Source organism: Oncorhynchus masou, chromosome 27 (genome assembly GCF_036934945.1).
Source record: "Oncorhynchus masou masou isolate Uvic2021 chromosome 27, UVic_Omas_1.1, whole genome shotgun sequence".
Taxonomy (NCBI): Eukaryota; Metazoa; Chordata; class Actinopteri; order Salmoniformes; family Salmonidae; genus Oncorhynchus; species Oncorhynchus masou.
In genome coordinates, this window is record NC_088238.1 from 21712550 (window position 1) to 21734354 (window position 21805).

The window sequence follows — 21805 nt, forward strand, 5'->3', positions numbered from 1 at the left end:
TTCACTTTAATTTTTTTGTTGCAAAGAATTTTGCGACGGTGTGCCAAATAAATACAACCCAGGTTCTGTAGGGGAACAGGTTTTAGTCTGAAAGCAGGTGTCTGGGACGTTGTGTTTAATCAGGTATGGAGAAGAACAATTTCCTGGAGAGAAATGCTGCAATGCACTTGGATTCATACAGTATTATGATAAATGTAACCTTCTCGGTGCCTGCCTTTCCACCCAATCTAAATTAATGTATTCCTATCCTCTCTTGTAGATCTCAGACTGGGGTTGTGTCGGTATTTTCTCTTTCTCCCATGCTGTGCAGGCAGCCGGTGTGGGAGTTAGCCTACAGATGTATGATCTGAATTTGAGTCAGTTTGCTACAGTAGGAAAATTATTTGAATTATTATGTGGATTATAATTAATGGACATTTGTGGAGGGGTTAATACATTTTTACTAAGGGAAAATCAAGTCTGACATTTTAAAATTGGAAATGAGAAACTTCAGAAGCCTTTTTAAACCTTAAACTATTTTTTACTTGTCCGGCATTACAGGAAAGTTCCTGCAACACGGTGATCAAATTAAAATCCTACATATGTAGGCCCTCTACACAGGGCAGCGAGGGGGCATGACGTTGTAATTACATCGTAATGACGTTCTAATGAATGCTTTAATGATCTCAGTACCAATGCTTCACAGAGGTCATGGACACTCTTCCTCTCCTCCTTCTCTCCACCCTTCATTCTCTCTCTCGCTCCACATTATTCAGCTGTGTTATTTCATTGGCTTTTCAGACTGGCTACATTAGTTCAGCCTTCAAGTCAAGTCATCTTTATTATTCCAAGATTGGGACATTTGATTGGCTGTGACAGCTTCACACTTAAAGCACTAACTAGTTTCAATGAGCTTTCTCTGTGTCGATCCGCTGCTATGTTCTCTCGGGAAGTATAGCCATAGCACACACACACACACACACACACACACGTGGGTATGCACACACATACACTCCCACCCATGTCATCATCACATCATCCATCACTTTACCGTTGTCACTGGAGCCGAGACATTATCACCTGTCACTCAAACAGCACCTGACTATGACGGGTAGGACTGTTAAGCTAGTGTGTTGAGAGCCTCCATGTTTTTCTAATCTCCAGGTGATAACACTCTTTTTCATTGTCGCCCCTTCGTTGATTTGACACCAGGCCCAATGGGAAATATGTTCATGTGAGGTGATTGTCAAGTAATGTGAACCACGTTGACGGCAGTGTGTTGAAGGAAGGTCTTACCCAATCAAATGTGAGTAGCCCCCCCCACACTAAAACAGAAGTTGATGCTCATGAAAAGACATTCATTCAGCGGTTCTGCCACTTGTGACCCGTTTCAGGAAGCTAGGCGTATGTTGCACGAGGCATTTGAACATTTATTTCAATCTTTTTTTGTAGCTGAAATGCCTTTTGGAATGTGAAATTTCATGTGCTAAATAATAAACTTGTATGCCATCTGTAAATACGAATCAAATTGTTAAATTATGAGCCTAGTTGGTTTAGCGACGGAAAAAGACCGGGAACTTCCCACTAGCCATGATTGGCTGAGATAATGCATGGGGGCTGGACATGCCGAGAGAGGAGTGTTGGTCTGCCATGTAGCATGAGCTGCTCAGTATGTAGAGATAATACTTGCTACCGCGGCTTTTTTTGAAAGATATAATGTTAGCCATGGAGAACTGCAAAAGTGTTGCTACTGCTCTCAACATCATTGTTGCCTTGAATTTAGCAGGCACTATCGACAAAGATCAGTGGAAACTGTTGTGATGGACTACTTTCTGCACATGGTCAACCGGAGTGACTTAAACCCATGTGGGTTAAACAAGCTGTGCAAACAAACCTAGTTAAAGGGGTTCTAATCTGCCTTGAAGCGTTGATACATGTATACGGGTAAGAGTCTAGCTACATTATCAGATATTATACGTTTCTAATTCAAATCAAAACAAATCAAATTTATTTGTCACATACACATGGTTAGCAGATGTTAATGCGAGTGTAGCGAAATGCTTGTGCTTCTAGTTCCGACAATGCAGTAATAACCAACGAGTAATCTAACCGAACAATTCCAAAACTACTACCTTATACACACAAGTGTAAAGGGATAAAGAATTGTCAGAATTGCAAGTTAAAGCGTACTGTTAGCCAGCTAGCGAAGTTTGCTTTCTGGCTCACTCACGTTATGTGTATGATCTGTGTGGTAATATTATTTGTATCTCAGAAAGGCATTTGCATTGCTAATTGTAGCCTAATGTAACCTAGCTAGCTAACATTGAACCTAGTTGGTTAGCTTTAGCTACCTGCAGATTCATTCTACAGCATTTCATGTACGGTGGCTAGCTATGATAATCAGTTTGTATTGCTAGAAGTATGGGTTAGGATTATGATTGATTGTTTATCTAGCTAGCTAGCTAGCTACATGTCTAAGCAAATGATTCCACTTCGGCAGATCATGATTACATGACCCATCAAGTTAGCCAGGTGTGTCTGGGGGTGATTAGGGCCATCTATTGTATTTCATGAACATGTGTAGATAATAGTGATCCACTTAGCTAGATGTGGCTGGGGGGTGGTAATAGCATTTATTTCACTTGACCCATCAATTTAGACATACTCTTATCCGTAAATTGACAGTAGATAGTCGGATTGGATGCTGCACGTGATCGGAAAAACTGAAGAGTTTTAATATGCCTATACAGATGTTGGCAAAATATCACTGCAAAAAAGCTGCAGATTAGGAACAGCGTGCAGAGGGGTGGGTGTGTATGTGTGTGTGTCTGTGTGTCCTCAATTTACAGAGGGCAGCCAGGTTTACTGTCACTCAGTCAGAATGCACATTAGCGTTTCATATTTTTTCCCTACTCTTGACCCACTTTTTAGATATTATGTATATTGATAGCTTGATAGTAATTATAAACTGGGTGGTTCGAGCCTTGAATGCTGATTGGCTGAAAGCCGTGGTATATCAGGCCGTATAACCAAAAACATGCAAGGAAAGGAGATCAGGTGAAGCTATGAAGCGAGTGGACAGAGAAATACAGTTTCCCTCTATCCAATCAGAGCAGCAGGATAAACATACAGCCCGCCCTTCTCTTTACAGACAGGCAAACTATCCTGTTGAGTTATTTAGACCACATACATGACTGACTCAAAGACAGTACAGTATGGTTTAGAAACGATGTGACTGACACGTGAGAAACATGCTTGCTGGCACCCAAAAAAACTTTTTTACGAACAAAGATAATTGCAAAAAATACTTGGATCATAATCTTATCCCGAAAATAGCCCATACTACTCGGCACAACCCTAGTGTCTGGATAAGCAACATTTAATAATGATAAAATATTTACACAATATTTTTATCTGGACACTTTCTATTTTTCATATTGCTACTCTGTATATAAGCAAGTAACTATTTCACTGTACCGTTTACACCTTCTGTATCCTGTGCATTATTTGATATAGTGTGTGTTTGTCATGTGAAGAGCAACATGCACCAAAGTCAGATGAGCATAAAGTGTATTTTTACCTGTAGTTTTTCCTTATTGTAGCGTCCTAGTTTCACCACTATTTGTCTTGAAATCTTTGATTGTTTACTACACTACCTTACTCTCTCTGTCTACCACATGGCCTCACATGTGGATCTTCTAAGGCTTAAGAGGGTGTGAACGATTGTGAATAGGTGTACACAAAGAAGAGCTCTCCAGTAGGTGTCCCAAACATTCAAGGGCCATTTTCTCAAAAGTGGGGTTTCAACTTTATCACCTTTCAAAGAAGAATTACTTTTGCGTTGTTCATCAACTGCAGTGTATGATATACCATTGTGTAGCTGTGAGTCTCTACCTTTATCCAATGTAAAACACACAATTTCGAATGTTGCTACATAAGACCGAATTGAGGCGGTAGGTTACATTTAGTCTTCATGATTGAACAATTTGACTTTGGAGAGTTACTCCTCTTCTGTCCTCACATGGTCTAGTGTTCAGCATCTCATTGCATTAGAGAGAAATGTCAGTCAGCAATGTTTAGTCTCTACAGTTTTCTCTTTATTCAGTCTACCTTAGATGTCACCTGTCTTCCTGCCTGTCAGTCAACACCAGAGCATTGATGACTGCTCAGTGTGAGATCTGTCTACTGCCGGACTCCTTTAATGATGGCCATGACTCAGTCTCCTCTGTTTCTCTCTCCATCTCTCTCTCTCGATCTCTCTCTCTCTCACACACACACACACACACACACACTCACACAATCTCACACTCTCACACACACACACACACACACACACACACACACACACACACACACACACACACACACACACACACACACACAGCCTTCTTTGGATTGTTATTGGGTCTTACACAAAGACACCCAGTTCAATTTGTCCTCTTCCCAAGATGTCTCTGCCACTGTAAAGGAGTCTTTGAAGTTTCTCTCTCCTCGGCTTTCAACTATCATCCATCACGGCGGAGTAATATTTGTGTCGGAAGCGAGACTTATTATTTTCCTGATCATTATTTTCTCCCCCTGCAGTCTCTCTTTTATTTCCCCCTGGTCTAGGACCGCTCGCTGAGGGACTACAAATACAGCGATTAAGGTTTACACACAGGCACAAACGCACACACCAGACACACACACACACAAACACATAAATCAGTGTCTTTCCTCCCCGGCGTATTTAATTATTTCCCCCTATATTTCCTTGGCGGTGGTGTTTCTGTGTGAACGGCTGCACCGCTCCACTGCAGGACTGAGTACGCCTGATAAGGGGCTTCCATCCCCTGGGCTCAGGGACTGTCAGGGCAGGTACAGACTTCACCGCTCCACTGCAGGACTGAGTACGCCTGATAAGGGGCTTCCATCCCCTGGGCTCAGGGACTGTCAGGGCAGGTACAGACTTCACCGCTCCACTGCAGGACTGAGTACGCCTGATAAGGGGCTTCCATCCCCTGGGCTCAGGGACTGTCAGGGCAGGTACAGACTTCACCGCTCCACTGCAGGACTGAGTACGCCTGATAAGGGGCTTCCATCCCCTGGGCTCAGGGACTGTCAGGGCAGGTACAGACTTCACCGCTCCACTGCAGGACTGAGTACGCCTGATAAGGGGCTTCCATCCCCTGGGCTCAGGGACTGTCAGGGCAGGTACAGACTTCACCGCTCCACTGCAGGGGCTTCCATCCCCTGATGGGCATCCCCTGGGGGGCTGTCAGGGCAGGTACAGACTTCACCGCTCCTCTGCAGGACTGAGTACGCCTGATAATCCATCCCCTGGGCTCAGGGGCTGTCAGGGCAGGTACAGACTTCACCGCTCCACTGCAGGACTGAGTACGCCTGATAAGGGGCTTCCATCCCCTGGGCTCAGGGACTGTCAGGGCAGGTACAGACTTCACCGCTCCACTGCAGGACTGAGTACGCCTGATAAGGGGCTTCCATCCCCTGGGCTCAGGGACTGTCAGGGCAGGTACAGACTTCACCGCTCCACTGCAGGACTGAGTACGCCTGATAAGGGGCTTCCATCCCCTGGGCTCAGGGACTGTCAGGGCAGGTACAGACTTCACCGCTCCACTGCAGGACTGAGTACGCCTGATAAGGGGCTTCCATCCCCTGGGCTCAGGGACTGTCAGGGCAGGTACAGACTTCACCGCTCCACTGCAGGACTGAGTACGCCTGATAAGGGGCTTCCATCCCCTGGGCTCAGGGACTGTCAGGGCAGGTACAGACTTCACCGCTCCACTGCAGGACTGAGTACGCCTGATAAGGGGCTTCCATCCCCTGGGCTCAGGGACTGTCAGGGCAGGTACAGACTTCACCGCTCCACTGCAGGACTGAGTACGCCTGATAAGGGGCTTCCATCCCCTGGGCTCAGGGACTGTCAGGGCAGGTACAGACTTCACCGCATGGTTATCTCTCTCTCTCTCTCACACACACACACACACACACACACACACACACACACACACACACACACACACACACACACACACACACACACACACACACAGCAGGCAGGCTCCACTGCAGGACACACACACACACACACACACACACACACACACACACACACACACACACCCAGTTTGGAACCAACAGGACCCTGAACGTCTGCTACCTCCAAGCCGTGGGACTACTAAACAAGACTGCTAAGTAGCTAATCAGATGGCTACCTGGACTATCTTTTTTGTACTAACTCTAAGCACACACACTGGACTCTACACGCACACACACACAAGCACGCACACACTACATACACTGCTGCTACTCTATGTTATCTGTCATGTTGCCTAGATACTTTCCCTCTAGTTGCACAGTATGTACATGGCTCCCTCAATGACCTCGTACCCCTGCACATCCACTCAGTACTGCTACTCCCTGTTTGACACACACACGAACTCACGAACACACACACACACATGAGCGGCGCGATGCTCAACCCACGCAGTGCATTCCGATATCATTGGTCTTGAAGATAGGGAGATGAATGCTTGCGGAGCGCGGCAGGTGGAAGACACAGAAAGGTTCAAATAGCCCCAGTAATGACTCACACGGCCATTCATTCTAGTACTCTACTTCTACCAAAGGGTTGGTTACTGACGTGATGTAGGACGTCTCCCTACCGCCACACAGCTGCTACTGTCCTCGGGTTACTGGCTGGGAACAAGCAAAAGTTAAATGGAATGGATTCAATTAAACCTGTTGACTCATGTTGTAAGTACAGCCCAGTCATCAACATGACGTCTGTGATGGTATATTTAGTCCATTACACTGAGCTACAACCTCTATAAAATGAACATTAAACGCATGACCAGGTGTAAGAGACTCTGCTATCCTTTGACAGAGCACACAGACTAAAAGCAGAGACGACTCTTTCCTTCTGTTACTCAGGTCTGCTGAGGAGGGGAGGAAGTCAAATGACTCTTTCCTTCTGTTACTCAGGTCAGCTGAGGAGGGGAGGCAGTCAGACGACTCTTTCCTTCTGTTACTCAGGTCTGCTGAGGAGGGGAGGAAGTCAAATGACTCTTTCCTTCTGTTACTCAGGTCTGCTGAGGAGGGAGGAAGTCAGACGACTCTTTCCTTCTGTTACTCAGGTCTGCTGAGGAGGGGAGGAAGTCAGACGACTCTTTCCTTCTGTTACTCAGGTCTGCTGAGGAGGGAGGAAGTCAGACGACTCTTTCCTTCTGTTACTCAGGTCTGCTGAAGAGGGGAGGAAGTCAGACGACTCTTTCCTTCTGTTACTCAGGTCTGCTGAGGAGGAGAGGAAGTCAAATGACTCTTTCCTTCTGTTACTCAGGTCTGCTGAGGAGGGGAGGAAGTCAAATGACTCCTTCTGTTACTCAGGTCTGCTGAGGAGGGGAGGAAGTCAGACGACTCTTTCCTTCTGTTACTCAGGTCTGCTGAGGAGGGGAGGAAGTCAAATGACTCTTTCCTTCTGTTACTCAGGTCTGCTGAGGAGGGGAGGAAGTCAGATGACTCTTTCCTTCTGTTACTCAGGTCTGCTGAGGAGGGGAGGAAGTCAAATGACTCTTTCCTTCTGTTACTCAGGTCTGCTGAGGAGGGGGAAGTCAGACGACTCTTTCCTTCTGTTACTCAGGTCTGCTGAGGAGGGGAGGAAGTCAAATGACTTTCCTTCTGTTACTCAGGTCTGCTGAGGAGGGGAGGAAGTCAGATGACTCTTTCCTTCTGTTACTCAGGTCTGCTGAGGAGGGGAGGAAGTCAGATGACTCTTTCCTTCTGTTACTCAGGTCTGCTGAGGAGGGAGGCAGTCAAATGACTCTTTCCTTCTGTTACTCAGGTCTGCTGAGGAGGGGAGGAAGTCAGATGACTCTTTCCTTCTGTTACTCAGGTCTGCTGAGGAGGGAGGAAGTCAAATGACTCTTTCCTTCTGTTACTCAGGTCTGCTGAGGAGGGGAGGCAGTCAAATGACTCTTTCCTTCCGTTACTCAGGTCTGCTGAAGAGGGAGGAAGTCAAATGACTCTTTCCTTCTGTTACTCAGGTCTGCTGAGGAGGAGAGGAAGTCAAATGACTCTTTCCTTCTGTTACTCAGGTCTGCTGAGGAGGGGAGGAAGTCAGACGACTCTTTCCTTCTGTTACTCAGGTCTGCTGAGGAGGGGAGGAAGTCAGATGACTCTTTCCTTCTGTTACTCAGGTCTGCTGAGGAGGGGAGGAAGTCAGACGACTCTTTCCTTCTGTTACTCAGGTCTGCTGAGGAGGGGAGGAAGTCAGACGACTCTTTCCTTCTGTTACTCAGGTCTGCTGAGGAGGAGAGGAAGTCAAATGACTCTTTCCTTCTGTTACTCAGGTCTGCTGAAGAGGGGAGGAAGTCAGATGACTCTTTCCTTCTGTTACTCAGGTCTGCTGAGGGGAGGCAGTCAAATGACTCTTTCCTTCTGTTACTCAGGTCTGCTGAGGAGGGAGGAAGTCAAATGACTTTCCTTCTGTTACTCAGGTCTGCTGAGGAGGGGAGGAAGTCAGACGACTCTTTCCTTCTGTTACTCAGGTCTGCTGAGGAGGGGAGGAAGTCAAATAACTCCTTCTGTTACTCAGGTCTGCTGAGGAGGGGAGGAAGTCAGACGACTCTTTCCTTCTGTTACTCAGGTCTGCTGAGGAGGGGAGGAAGTCAGATGACTCCTTCTGTTACTCAGGTCTGCTGAGGAGGGGAGGAAGTCAGACGACTCTTTCCTTCTGTTACTCAGGTCTGCTGAGGAGGGGAGGAAGTCAGACGACTCTTTCCTTCTGTTACTCAGGTCTGCTGAGGAGGGGAGGAAGTCAAATGACTCCTTCTGTTACTCAGGTCTGCTGAGGAGGGGAGGAAGTCAAATGACTCTTTCCTTCTGTTACTCAGGTCTGCTGAGGAGGGGAGGCAGTCAGATGACTCCTTCTGTTACTCAGGTCTGCTGAGGAGGGGAGATGTGAAGGCATGTGTGAGTCAGGATTGGGGTCAACAGTGATGTATTATGGCCTTGAGATGGACAGATCTATAGGAGGAGTGGTAGTGATGAGTCCACGTAGGGAAGGATGCAGTGATGCCTTGTAGTGGAGACACTTCAGCTCCGTGCTGCTGCCTCATAGACTGCTGTTCTCACCATCACCTGCCTCTGTGCTGCTGCCCCATAGACTGCTGTTCTCACCATCACCTGTCTCTGTGCTGCTGCCCCATAGACTGCTGTTCTCACCGTCTCCTGTCTCTGTGCTGCTGCCCCATAGACTGCTGTTCTCACCATCACCTGTCTCTGTGATGCTGCCCCATAGACTGCTGCTCTCACCATCACCTGTCTCTGTGCTGCCCCTGACCTCTGTTCTCATCAGCTGCCCCATAGACTGCTGTTCTCACCATCACCTGCCTCTGTGCTGCTGCCTCATAGACTGCTGTTCTCACCATCACCTGCCTCTGTGCTGCTGCCCCATAGACTGCTGTTTCCACCATCACCTGCCTCTGTGCTGCTGCTCCATAGACTGCTGTTCTCACCATCACCTGCCTCTGTGCTGCTGCCCCATAGACCTCTGTTCTCATCATCACCTGTCTCTGTGCTGCTGCCCCATAGACTGCTGTTCTCACCATCACCTGTCTCTGTGCTGCTGCCCCATAGACTGCTGTTCCCATCATCACCTGTCTCTGTGCTGCTGCCCCATAGACTGCTGTTCTCACCATCACCTGCCTCTGTGCTGCTGCTCCATAGACTGCTGTTCTCACCGTCTCCTGTCTCTGTGCTGCTGCCTCATAGACTGCTGTTCTCACCATCACCTGCCTCTGTGCTGCTGCCCCATAGACTGCTGTTCTCACCATCACCTGCCTCTGTGCTGCTGCCCCATAGACTGCTGTTCTCACCATCACCCTGCTGCTGCCCCATAGACTGCTGTTCTCACCGTCTGCTGCCCTGTTCTCACCATCACCTGTCTCTGTGCTGCATTGACTGCTGTTCTCACCATCACCTGTCTCTGTGCTGCTGCCTCATAGACTGCTGTTCTCACCATCACCTGTCTCTGTGCTGCTGCCCCATAGACTGCTGCTCTCACCATCACCTGTCTCTGTGCTGCTGCCCCATAGACCTCTGTTCTCATCATCACCTGTCTCTGTGCTGCTGCCCCATAGACTGCTGTTCTCACCATCACCTGCCTCTGTGCTGCTGCCTCATAGACTGCTGTTCTCACCATCACCTGCCTCTGTGCTGCTGCCCCATAGACTGCTGTTCTCACCATCACCTGCCTCTGTGCTGCTGCCCCATAGACTGCTGTTCTCACCATCACCTGTCTCTGTGCTGCTGCCCCATAGACTGCTGTTCTCACCATCACCTGTCTCTGTGCTGCTGCCCCATAGACTGCTGTTCTCACCGTCTCCTGTCTCTGTGCTGCTGCCTCATAGACTGCTGTTCTCACCATCACCTGTCTCTGTGCTGCTGCCCCATAGACTGCTGTTCTCACCATCACCTGTCTCTGTGCTGCTGCCTCATAGACTGCTGTTCTCACCATCACCTGTCTCTGTGCTGCTGCCCCATAGACTGCTGTTCTCACCATCACCTGTCTCTGTGCTGCTGCCCCATAGACTGCTGTTCTCACCATCACCTGTCTCTGTGCTGCTGCCTCATAGACTGCTGTTCTCACCATCACCTGTCTCTGTGCTGCTGCCTCATAGACTGCTGTTCTCACCATCACCTGTCTCTGTGCTGCTGCCTCATAGACTGCTGTTCTCACCATCACCTGTCTCTGTGCTGCTGCCTCATAGACTGCTGTTCTCACCATCACCTCTCCTGGATCAGGAATGAGCAGACTCATGCTGCCAGTCAACTCAGTCAGTTATTTCTATTGTAGTCATATATCTGAGGAGTGAGCAAACTGAGGAATGCTGAATTTAATGGAACAGAATAGAATTTAATTTCACCTGTTGGAGACTGTGCAGGTGTTGTGTTGTGCAGGTTTTGCCCCAAGTGTCTGTGTCCTTAGTCTAGTTTCCACTCAACATCCAAAAATCCTCTCATATTTCTCTGTCCTACACACAGAGGTGTAGCGTGTCCTCTCCCATGTCTCTGTCCTGCACACAGAGGTGTAGCGTGTCCTCTCCCATGTCTCTGTCCTGCACACAGAGGTCCTCTCCATTCTCTGTGCACACAGAGGTGTAGCGTGTCCTCTCACATGTCTCTGTCCTGCACCTAGCGTGTTTCTCCCTGTCCTGTCCTGCACACAGAAGCGTGTCCTCTCCCATGTCTCTGTCCTGCACACGTGTCCTCTCCCATGTCTCTGTCCTGCACACAGAGTCTCTGTGTAGCATGTGTCTCTGTCCTCCTATCCCATGTCTCTGTCCTGCACACAGAGGTGTAGCGTGTCCTCTCCCATTTCTCTGTCCTGCACACAGAGGTGTAGCGTGTCCTCTCCTATTTCTCTGTCCTGCACACAGAGGTGTAGCGTGTCCTCTCCCATGTCTCTGTCCTGCACACAGAGGTGTAGCGTGTCCTCTCCCATGTCTCTGTCCTGCACACAGAGGTGTAGCGTGTCCTCTCCCATGTCTCTGTCCTGCACACAGAGGTGTAGTGTGTCCTCTCCCATGTCTCTGTCCTGCACACAGAGGTGTAGCGTGTCCTCTCCCATGTCTCTGTCCTGCACACAGAGGTGTAGCGTGTCCTCTCCCATGTCTCTCCCATGTCTCTGTCCTGCACACAGAGGTGTAGCGTGTCCTCTCCCATGTCTCTGTCCTGCACACAGAGGTGTAGCGTGTCCTCTCCCATGTCTCTGTCCTGCACACAGAGGTGTAGCGTGTCCTCTCCCATGTCTCTGTCCTGCACACAGAGGTGTAGCGTGTGTCCTCTCCCATGTCTCTGTCCTGCACACAGAGGTGTAGCGTGTCCTCTCCCATGTCTCTGTCCTGCACACAGAGGTGTAGCGTGTCCTCTCCCATGTCTCTGTCCTGCACACAGAGGTGTAGCGTGTCCTCTCCTATTTCTCTGTCCTGCACACAAAGGTGTAGCGTGTCCTCTCCTATTTCTCTGTCCTGCACACAGAGGTGTAGCGTGTCCTCTCCTATTTCTCTGTCCTGCACACAGAGGTGTAGCGTGTCCTCTCCCATGTCTCTGTCCTGCACACAGAGGTGTAGTGTCCTCTCCCATGTCTCTGTCCTGCACACAGAGGTGTAGCGTGTCCTCTCCCATGTCTCTGTCCTGCACACAGAGGTGTAGCGTGTCCTCTCCCATGTCTCTGTCCTGCACACAGAGGTGTAGCGTGTCCTCTCCCATGTCTCTGTCCTGCACACAGAGGTGTAGCGTGTCCTCTCCCATTTCTCTGTCCTATTTCTCTGTCCACACAGAGGTGTAGCGTGTCCTCTCCCATGTCTCTGTCCTGCACACAAAGGTGTAGCGTGTATTTCTCTGTCCTGCAGAGGTGTAGCGTGTCCTCTCCCATGTCTCTGTCCTGCACACAGAGGTGTAGCGTGTCCTGTCTCCCATGTCTCTGTCCTGCACACAGAGGTGTAGCGTGTCCTCTCCCATGTCTCTGTCCTGCACACAGAGGTGTAGCGTGTCCTCTCCTATTTCTCTGTCCTACACACAGAGGTGTAGCGTGTCCTCTCCCATGTCTCTGTCCTGCACACAGAGGTGTAGCGTGTCCTCTCCCATGTCTCTGTCCTGCACACAGAGGTGTAGCGTGTCCTCTCCCATGTCTCTGTCCTGCACACAGAGGTGTAGCATGTCCTCTCCCTCCCTTGTCTCTGTCCTGCACACAGAGGTGTAGCGTGTCCTCTCCCATGTCTCTGTCCTGCACACAGAGGTGTAGCGTGTCTCTGTCCTGCACACCATGTCCCTCTCTGTCCTGCACACAGAGGTGTAGCGTGTCCTCTCCCATGTCTCTGTCCTGCACACAGAGGTGTAGCGTGTCCTCTCCCATGTCTCTGTCCTGCACACAGAGGTGTAGCGTGTCCTCTCCCATGCCTCTGTCCTGCACACAGAGGTGTAGTGTGTATTGTCACTAAGCTGCTGATGGCACCTCCCCCCTCCATTCTCCTCCTGCCCCGCACTGTGGCGTTTTGATAGTCCATATATTATTCATCTGATTGACTTCCCCTAATCGCCTCAAAAGTGCTGGAATGAATCCCTAGAAAAATCTGCTAATTTGCATTCTGTCAGGGGAGTTTGTGGAGAGCGTTCCGGAATGACTTTACAGGTGGCGGAGGAGAGGAGAGTTTGGAGGGGTTTTAGCAGGGAAACCAGCTGTGGGTAGAGAAAGAGAGAGATACATATATATGTATGCACAGAGAGAGAGAGAGAATAGACAGACACAAAGACCCCCTTTTTTCACTGGTTGAAATCAATGAGACCGAGATATTCAACACTACTTGAATGGCTTTTACGGTGGCCCATAAAAAAGCCTGTTGAAAAGTATATCTATATGGCATGGGATGATTTCTCTGTGGGTGAAATTGGATTAGCCCAACTGTAAAACCCAAGGTGTTTCAGCCGTTCTGTAGAAGGGCACTGAGTTCTTCCCGTCTGTCCCAGCCCACAGCATTAAATGAAGGAGGAGGAAAAACATAATTACATTGGTGAGAGTGGTCATGGTGAGCACCTTTAAAATGATCCAATTAGAGTTTGTGCAGAGCTGGCTGTCCCGTTGTGGAAGGCTGGATGGATTATTGGTGGCAGAGAGAGAGCTCGAAAGAGGGGGAGATCGAGAGACAGACAGAGAGAGGGGGGAAGAGAGAGAGAGAGGGGACAGAACCATGCTGCCATGAGAGGACGTGACATAGAGAAAGTAGGAGGCAGAGGGGAGGTGAGAGATGGAGGGGGGGACAGAACCATGCTGCCATGAGAGGACGTGACATAGAGAGATTAGGAGGCAGAGGGGAGGTGAGAGATGGGGGGGGGGACAGAACCATGCTGCCATGAGAGGACGTGACATAGAGAGATTAGGAGGCAGAGGGGAAGTGAGAGATGGAGGGGGGCAGAACCATGCTGCCATGAGAGGATGTGACATAGAGAGATTAGGAGGCAGAGGGGAGGTGAGAGATGGGGGGGGCAGAACCATGCTGCCATGAGAGGACGTGACATAGAGAGATTAGGAGGCAGAGGGGAGGTGAGAGATGGAGGGGGGGGAGGGACAGAACCATGCTGCCATGAGAGGACGTGACATAGAGAGATTAGGAGGCAGAGGGGAGGTGAGAGATGGAGGAGGGGGGGACAGAACCATGCTGCCATGAGAGGACGTAACATAGAGAGATTAGGAGGCAGAGGGGAGGTGAGAGATGGAGGAGGGGGAGGGACAGAACCATGCTGCCATGAGAGGACGTGACATAGAGAGATTGGGAGGCAGAGGGGAGGTGAGAGATGGAGGGGGGGAGAGAAGGTAAAGTGGGAAAAGAGAACACTCTAGGGAAGGGGTATGTCATTTAGGGTCTTCAATATCTCAATGTTTTCATCATCATCAGATTTTCATTCAGTAGAAAAGCCAAGCACCCATTTACATGTACATTGTATTCCCTGTTTATCTATTAAGTCACGTTTAAAGTTCCGCGTGTTAAAGAGAACGGAAGGGAAATAGCCTTGTGTGATAGAGAGTAATTCACACAGACACGTTGTTACACTATCGGTGAATATACGCAGTGTATGGAAACGTGCCCCTCATTCAACCCCCTTTTCCATCTGACTGCCTGTGCTCATGCTCCACAGACACACACACACACACACACACACACACACACACACACACACACACACACACACACACACACACACACACACACAAACCTCACCTTCTTCTCTGTAAATATGTATTTCATTTTCATGATTAATTCTATAAAACATTTTCCTCAAGCCATTATTTACTCCACACAGCAAGTTGGTGAGTACATTTCTAGAACACATTTTGTGCCGCGAGCGAGAAGTAGGAGAGCTGCGAGGGAAGAAAAATGTCATGAATAATGCATAGAATGTCTTTATTATTTATGATTTTCATATTAACTTGAGTATCATTTGAAGAACTGGTGACTAAGTTTGGGGTCAGTTACTCGTTGTTGTTTCACGTCACGTAGCCTGGTTTCATTTCAGATGATAGGAGCCATGACATCACACTGACATTTGAGTCATTTAGCAGACGCTCTCAACCAGAGCGATTTCCAGTTAGGGACATTCAACTTCAGGTAGCTAGGTGGGACAACCACATATCACAGTCAAGGTACGTCAAACTTTCCTCAATAGAGCAGTTATCAGCAAAATCAGTGTTTTTGCATTTACTCCGTGTAAATGGATTCAATGCACAGTCGTGGCCAAATGTTTTGAGAATGACACAAACATTAATTTTCACAAAGTCTGCTGCCTCAGTTTATATGATGGCAATTTGCATATACTCCAGAATGTTATGAAGAGTGATCAGATGAATTGCAATTAATTGCAAAGTCCCTCTTTTCCATGCAAATGAACTGAATCCCCCCAAAAACATTTCCACTGCATTTCAGCCCTGCCACAAAAGGACTAGCTGACATCATGTCAGTGATTCACACCTGTGTTAACGAGAGAATGTTGATGAGGACAAGGCTGGAGATCACTCTGTCGTGCTGATTGAGTTTGAATAACAGACTGGAAGCTTCAAAAGGAGGGTGGTGCTTGGAATCATTGTTTTTCCTCTGTCAAACATGGTTACCTGCAAGGAAACACGTCATCATTGCTTTGCACAAAAATGGCTTCACAGGCAAGGATATTGCTGCCAGCAAGATTGCACCTAAATCAACCATTTATCGGATCATCAAGAACTTCAAGGAGAGCGGTTCAATTGCTGTGAAGAAGGCTTCAGGGTGCCCAAAGAAAGTCCAGCAAGCGCCAGGACCGTCTCCTAAAGTTGATTCAGCTGTGGGATCGGGGCACCATCAGTACAGAGCTTGCTCGGGAATGGCAGCATGCAGGTGTGAGTGCATCTGCACGCACAGTGAGGTGAAGACTTTTGTAGGATGGCCTGGTGTCAAGAAGGGCAGCAAAGAAGCCACTTCTCTCCAGGAAAAACATCAGGGACAGACTGATATTCTGCAAAAGGTACAGGGATTGGACTGCTGAGGACTGGGGTAAAGTCATTTTCTCTGATGAATCCACTTTCCGATTGTTTGGGGCATCCGGAAAAAAGCTTGTCCAGAGAAGACAAGGTGAGCGCTACCATCAGTCCTGTGTCATGCCAACAGTAAAGCATCCTGAGACCATTCATGTGTGGGGTTGCTTCTCAGCCAAGGGAGTGGGCTCACTTACAATTTTGCCTGAGAACACAGCCATGAATAAAGAATGGTAACCAACCATCCAGGAACAGTTTGGTGACGAACAATGCCATTTCCAGCATGAAGGAGCACCTTGCCATAAGGCAAAAGTGATAACTAAGTGGCTTGGGGAACAAAACATCGATATTTTGGGTCCATGGCCAGGAAACTCCCCAGACCTTAATCCCATTGAGAACTTGTGGTCAATCCTCAAGAGGCGGGTGGACAAACAAAAACACACAAATTCTGACAAACTCCAAGCATTGATTATGCAAGAATGGGCCGCCATCAGTCAGGATGTGGCCCAGAAGTTAATTGACAGCATGCCAGGGCAGATTGCAGAGGTCTTGAAAAGGGTCAACACTGAATATATTGGCTCTTTGCATCGATTTCATGTAATTGTTAATAAAAAGCCTTTGACACTTATGAAATGCTTGTAATTATACTTCAGTATTCCATAGCAACATCTGACAAAAAATATCTGAAGACACTGAAGCAGCAAACTTTGTGGAAAATAATATTTGTGTCATTCTCAAAACTTTTGGCCACAACTGTATTATCAGTATGCTATTGTTGTGGTGTATAGCAGTGTATGTTGAGATCGAAATGTCACATACTTGTATACCTTAATCATTCCAAGTACCATTTGAAATCATCACCAAAAACGCAGTCTTTCAAGTTGTGTGTGATGCTCATGTAACAACAGTGTTGCTTCTGTCCCTCTCCTTGCCCCAACCTGGGCTTGAACCAGGGACCCTCTGAACACATCGCCTGCCGCCAACCGTCACCCAAAAAGCATTGTACCTATCTATCTGCTCAGTAGCTAGCCATTTCACACTGGCTACACTCATGTATAAACTCCAGTCACTCAAGAGGGAAGTGATATGCAATAAATGGCTTTTCACTCTCTGAAGTGATCCTGTATACACCTATGATAGTCTATGGTTGCTATGCTGGAGCTACTAGAGACAGGAGAGGGCTTCAGGGAAAACCCTTTATCTCTATCTCTCCACTCCACCACTCTCCTCTCTTTGTGTGTGTGTGTGTGTGTGTGTATCGCCACATTCCTCCCTAATTGGAGCAGCCATTAAGCAAATGTCAGGGAACGACAGGGAAAACGTCTCATTGTAAAGGGATGCCATGAACATTGTTAAACCCCTCCCTCTCTGGTTACTGACCTGCCACATCTCCCACTATTAGTGTGATGGTAATTCCCATCTAGTTTACTGACCTGCCACATCTCTCACTATTAGTGTGATGGTAATTCCCATCTAGTTTACTGACCTGCCACATCTCTCACTATTAGTATGATGGTAATTCCCATCTAGTTTACTGACCTGCCACATCTCTCACTATTAGTATGATGGTAATTCCCATCTAGTTTACTGACCTGCCACATCTCTCACTATTAGTGTGATGGTAATTCCCATCTAGTTTACTGACCTGCCACATCTCTCACTATTAGTATGATGGTAATTCCCATCTAGTTTACTGACCTGCCACATCTCTCACTATTAGTGTGATGGTAATTCCCGTCTAGTTTACTGACCTGCCACATCTCTCACTATTAGTGTGATTGTAATTCCCGTCTAGTTTACTGACCTGCCACATCTCTTACTATTAGTGTGATGGTAATTCCCGTCTAGTTTACTGACCTGCCACATCTCTCACTATTAGTGTGATGGTAATTCCCATCTAGTTTACTGACCTGCCACATCTCTCACTATTAGTGTGATGGTAATTCCCGTCTAGTTTACTGACCTGCCACATCTCTCACTATTAGTGTGATGGTAATTCCCATCTAGTTTACTGACCTGCCACATCTCTCACTATTAGTGTGATGGTAATTCCCATCTAGTTTACTGACCTGCCACATCTCTCACTATTAGTGTGATGGTAATTCCCATCTAGTTTACTGACCTGCCACATCTCTCACTACTAGTGTGATGGTAATTCCCGTCTAGTTTACTGACCTGCCACATCTCTCACTATTAGTGTGATGGTAATTCCCGTCTAGTTTACTGACCTGCCACATCTCTCACTATTAGTGTGATGGTAATTCCCATCTAGTTTACTGACCTGCCACATCTCTCACTATTAGTGTGATGGTAATTCCCATCTAGTTTACTGACCTGCCACATCTCTCACTATTAGTGTGATGGTAATTCCCGTCTAGTTTACTGACCTGCCACATCTCTCACTATTAGTGTGATGGTAATTCCCGTCTAGTTTACTGACCTGCCACATCTCTCACTATTAGTGTGATGGTAATTCCCATCTAGTTTACTGACCTGCCACATCTCTCACTATTAGTGTGATGGTAATTCCCGTAATTCCCATCTAGTTTACTGACCTGTCACATCTCTCACTATTAGTGTGATGGTAATTCCCATCTAGTTTACTGACCTGCCACATCTCTCACTATTAGTGTGATGGTAATTCCCATCAGTTTACTGACCTGCCACATCTTCACTGGTAATTCCCATCTAGTTTACTGACCTGCCACATCTCTCACTATTAGTGTGATGGTAATTCCCGTCTAGTTTACTGACCTGCCACATCTCTCACTATTAGTGTGATGGTAATTCCTGTCTAGTTTACTGACCTGCCACATCTCTCACTATTAGTGTGATGGTAATTCCAGTCTAGTTTACTGACCTGCCACATCTCTCACTATTAGTGTGATGGTAATTCCCGTCTAGTTTACTGACCTGCCACATCTCTCACTATTAGTGTGATGGTAATTCCCGTCTAGTTTACTGACCTGCCACATCTCTCACTATTAGTGTGATGGTAATTCCCATCTAGTTTACTGACCTGCCACATCTCTCACTATTAGTGTGATGGTAATTCCCGTCTAGTTTACTGACCTGCCACATCTCTCACTATTAGTGTGATGGTAATTCCCATCTAGTTTATTGACCTGCCACATCTCTCACTACTAGTATGATGTGAATTCCCCCTCTAGTTTACTGACTTGCCACATCTCCCACTACTAGTATGATGTGAATTCCCCCTCTAGTTTATTGACCTTCCACATCTCCCACTACTAGTATGATGTGAATTCCCCCTCTAGTTTATTGACCTTCCACATCTCCCACTACTAGTATGATGTGAATTCCCCCTCTAGTTTACTGACTTGCCACATCTCCCACTACTAGTATGATGTGAATTCCCCCTCTAGTTTAGTAACCTACCACATCTCCCACTACTAGTATGATGTGAATTCCCCCTCTAGTTTATTGACCTTCCACATCTCCCACTACTAGTATGATGTGAATTCCCCTCTAGTTTATTGACCTTCCACATCTCCCACTACTAGTATGATGTGAATTCCCCCTCTAGTTTAGTAACCTACCACATCTCCCACTACTAGTATGATGTGAATTCCCCCTCTAGTTTATTGACCTTCCACATCTCCCACTACTAGTATGATGTGAATTCCCCTCTAGTTTAGTAACCTCCCCACATCTCCCACTACTAGTATGATGTGAATTCCCCCTCTAGTTTATTGACCTTCCACATCTCCCACTACTAGTATGATGTGAATTCCCCCTCTAGTTTATTGACCTTCCACATCTCCCACTACTAGTATGATGAATTCCCCTCTAGTTTACTGACTTGCCACATCTCCCACTACTAGTATGATGTGAATTCCCCCTCTAGTTTAGTAACCTACCACATCTCCCACTACTAGTATGATGTGAATTCCCCCTCTAGTTTACTGACTTGCCACATCTCCCACTACTAGTATGATGTGAATTCCCCCTCTAGTTTAGTAACCTACCACATCTCCCACTACTAGTATGATGTGAATTCCCCCTCTAGATTACTGACCTACCACATCTCCCACTACTAGTATGATGTGAATTCCCCCTCTGGTTTACTGACCTACCACATCTCCCACTACTCGTATGATGTGAATTGCCCCTCTGGTTTATTGACCTTCCACATCTCCCACTACTAGTATGATGTGAATTCCCCCTCTAGTTTAGTAACCTACCACATCTCCCACTACTAGTATGATGTGAATTCCCCCTCTAGTTTATTGACCTTCCACATCTCCCACTACTAGTATGATGTGAATTCCCCCTCTAGTTTAGTAACCTACCACATCTCCCACTACTAGTATGATGTGAATTCCCCCTCTAGTTTATTGACCTTCCACATCTCCCACTACTAGTATGATGTGAATTCCCCCTCTAGTTTATTGACCTTCCACATCTCCCACTACTAGTATGATGTGAATTCCCCTCTAGTTTACTGACTTGCCACATCTCCCACTACTAGTATGATGTGAATTCCCCCTCTAGTTTAGTAACCTACCACATCTCCCACTACTAGTATGATGTGAATTCCCCCTCTAGTTTACTGACTTGCCACATCTCCCACTACTAGTATGATGTGAATTCCCCCTCTAGTTTAGTAACCTACCACATCTCCCACTACTAGTATGATGTGAATTCCCCCTCTAGATTACTGACCTACCACATCTCCCACTACTAGTATGATGTGAATTCCCCCTCTGGTTTACTGACCTACCACATCTCCCACTACTCGTATGATGTGAATTGCCCCTCTGGTTTATTGACCTTCCACATCACCCACTACTGGTATAATGTGAATCAAAGACACAATAGAAACATCTATGTACAGTGTGTGCAAAGGTAGTAAGGTTAGGGAGGTAAGGCAATAAATAGGCCACAGTGACGAAATAATTACAATTTAGCATTAACACTGGAGTGATGGATGTGCAGATGATGATGTGCAGGTAGAGATACTGGGGTGCAAAAGGGTAAAAAGAAAAGTAGTAACAATATGGGGATGAGGTAGTTGGGTGTGCTACTTACAGATGGGCTGTGTACAGCTCTGCTCTGACATCTGATGCTTAAAGTTAGTGAAGGAGATATAAGTCTCCAGCTTCAGTGATTTTTTTGCAATTTGTTCGAGTCATTGGCAGCAGAGAACTGGAAGGAAAGGCGGCCAAAGGAAGTGTTGGCTTTGGGGATGACCAGTGAAATATACCTGCTGGAGCGCATGCTATGGGTGGGTGTTGCTATGGAGACCAATATGCTGAGATAAGGAGGGGCTTTACCTAGCAAAGACTTATAGATGTCCTGGAGCCAGTAGGTTTGGCGATGAATATGTAGCGAGGACCAGCCAACGAGAGCATACAGGTCGCAGTGGTGGGTAGTATATGGGGCTTTGGTGACAAAACAGATGGTGCTGTGATAGACCACATCCAGTTTGCTGAGTAGAGTGTTTGAGGCTATTTTGTAAATGATATTGTCAAAGTCAAGGATCGGTAGGATAGTCAGTTTTACGAGGGTATGTTTGGCTGCATGAATGAAGGAGGCTTTGTTGCGAAATAGGAAACCGATTCTAGGTTTCATTTTGGATTGAAGATGCTTAATGTGAGTCTGGAAGGAGAGTTTACAGTTTAACCAGGATGATATCTATGAGGGTGCCCATGTTTACGGATTTAGGGATGTACCTGGTAGGTTCCTTGATAATTTGTCTGAGATTGAGGGCATCTAGCTTAGATTGTAGGACCGCCGGGGTGC

General features: G+C 47.2%; 1 protein-coding gene across 1 annotated transcript in view; it reads left to right on the plus strand.

The window, feature by feature from the left end:
• LOC135515783 (membrane-associated guanylate kinase, WW and PDZ domain-containing protein 2-like) overlaps positions 1-21805 on the plus strand; it is a 308130-nt gene that overhangs the window by 173576 nt on the left and 112749 nt on the right.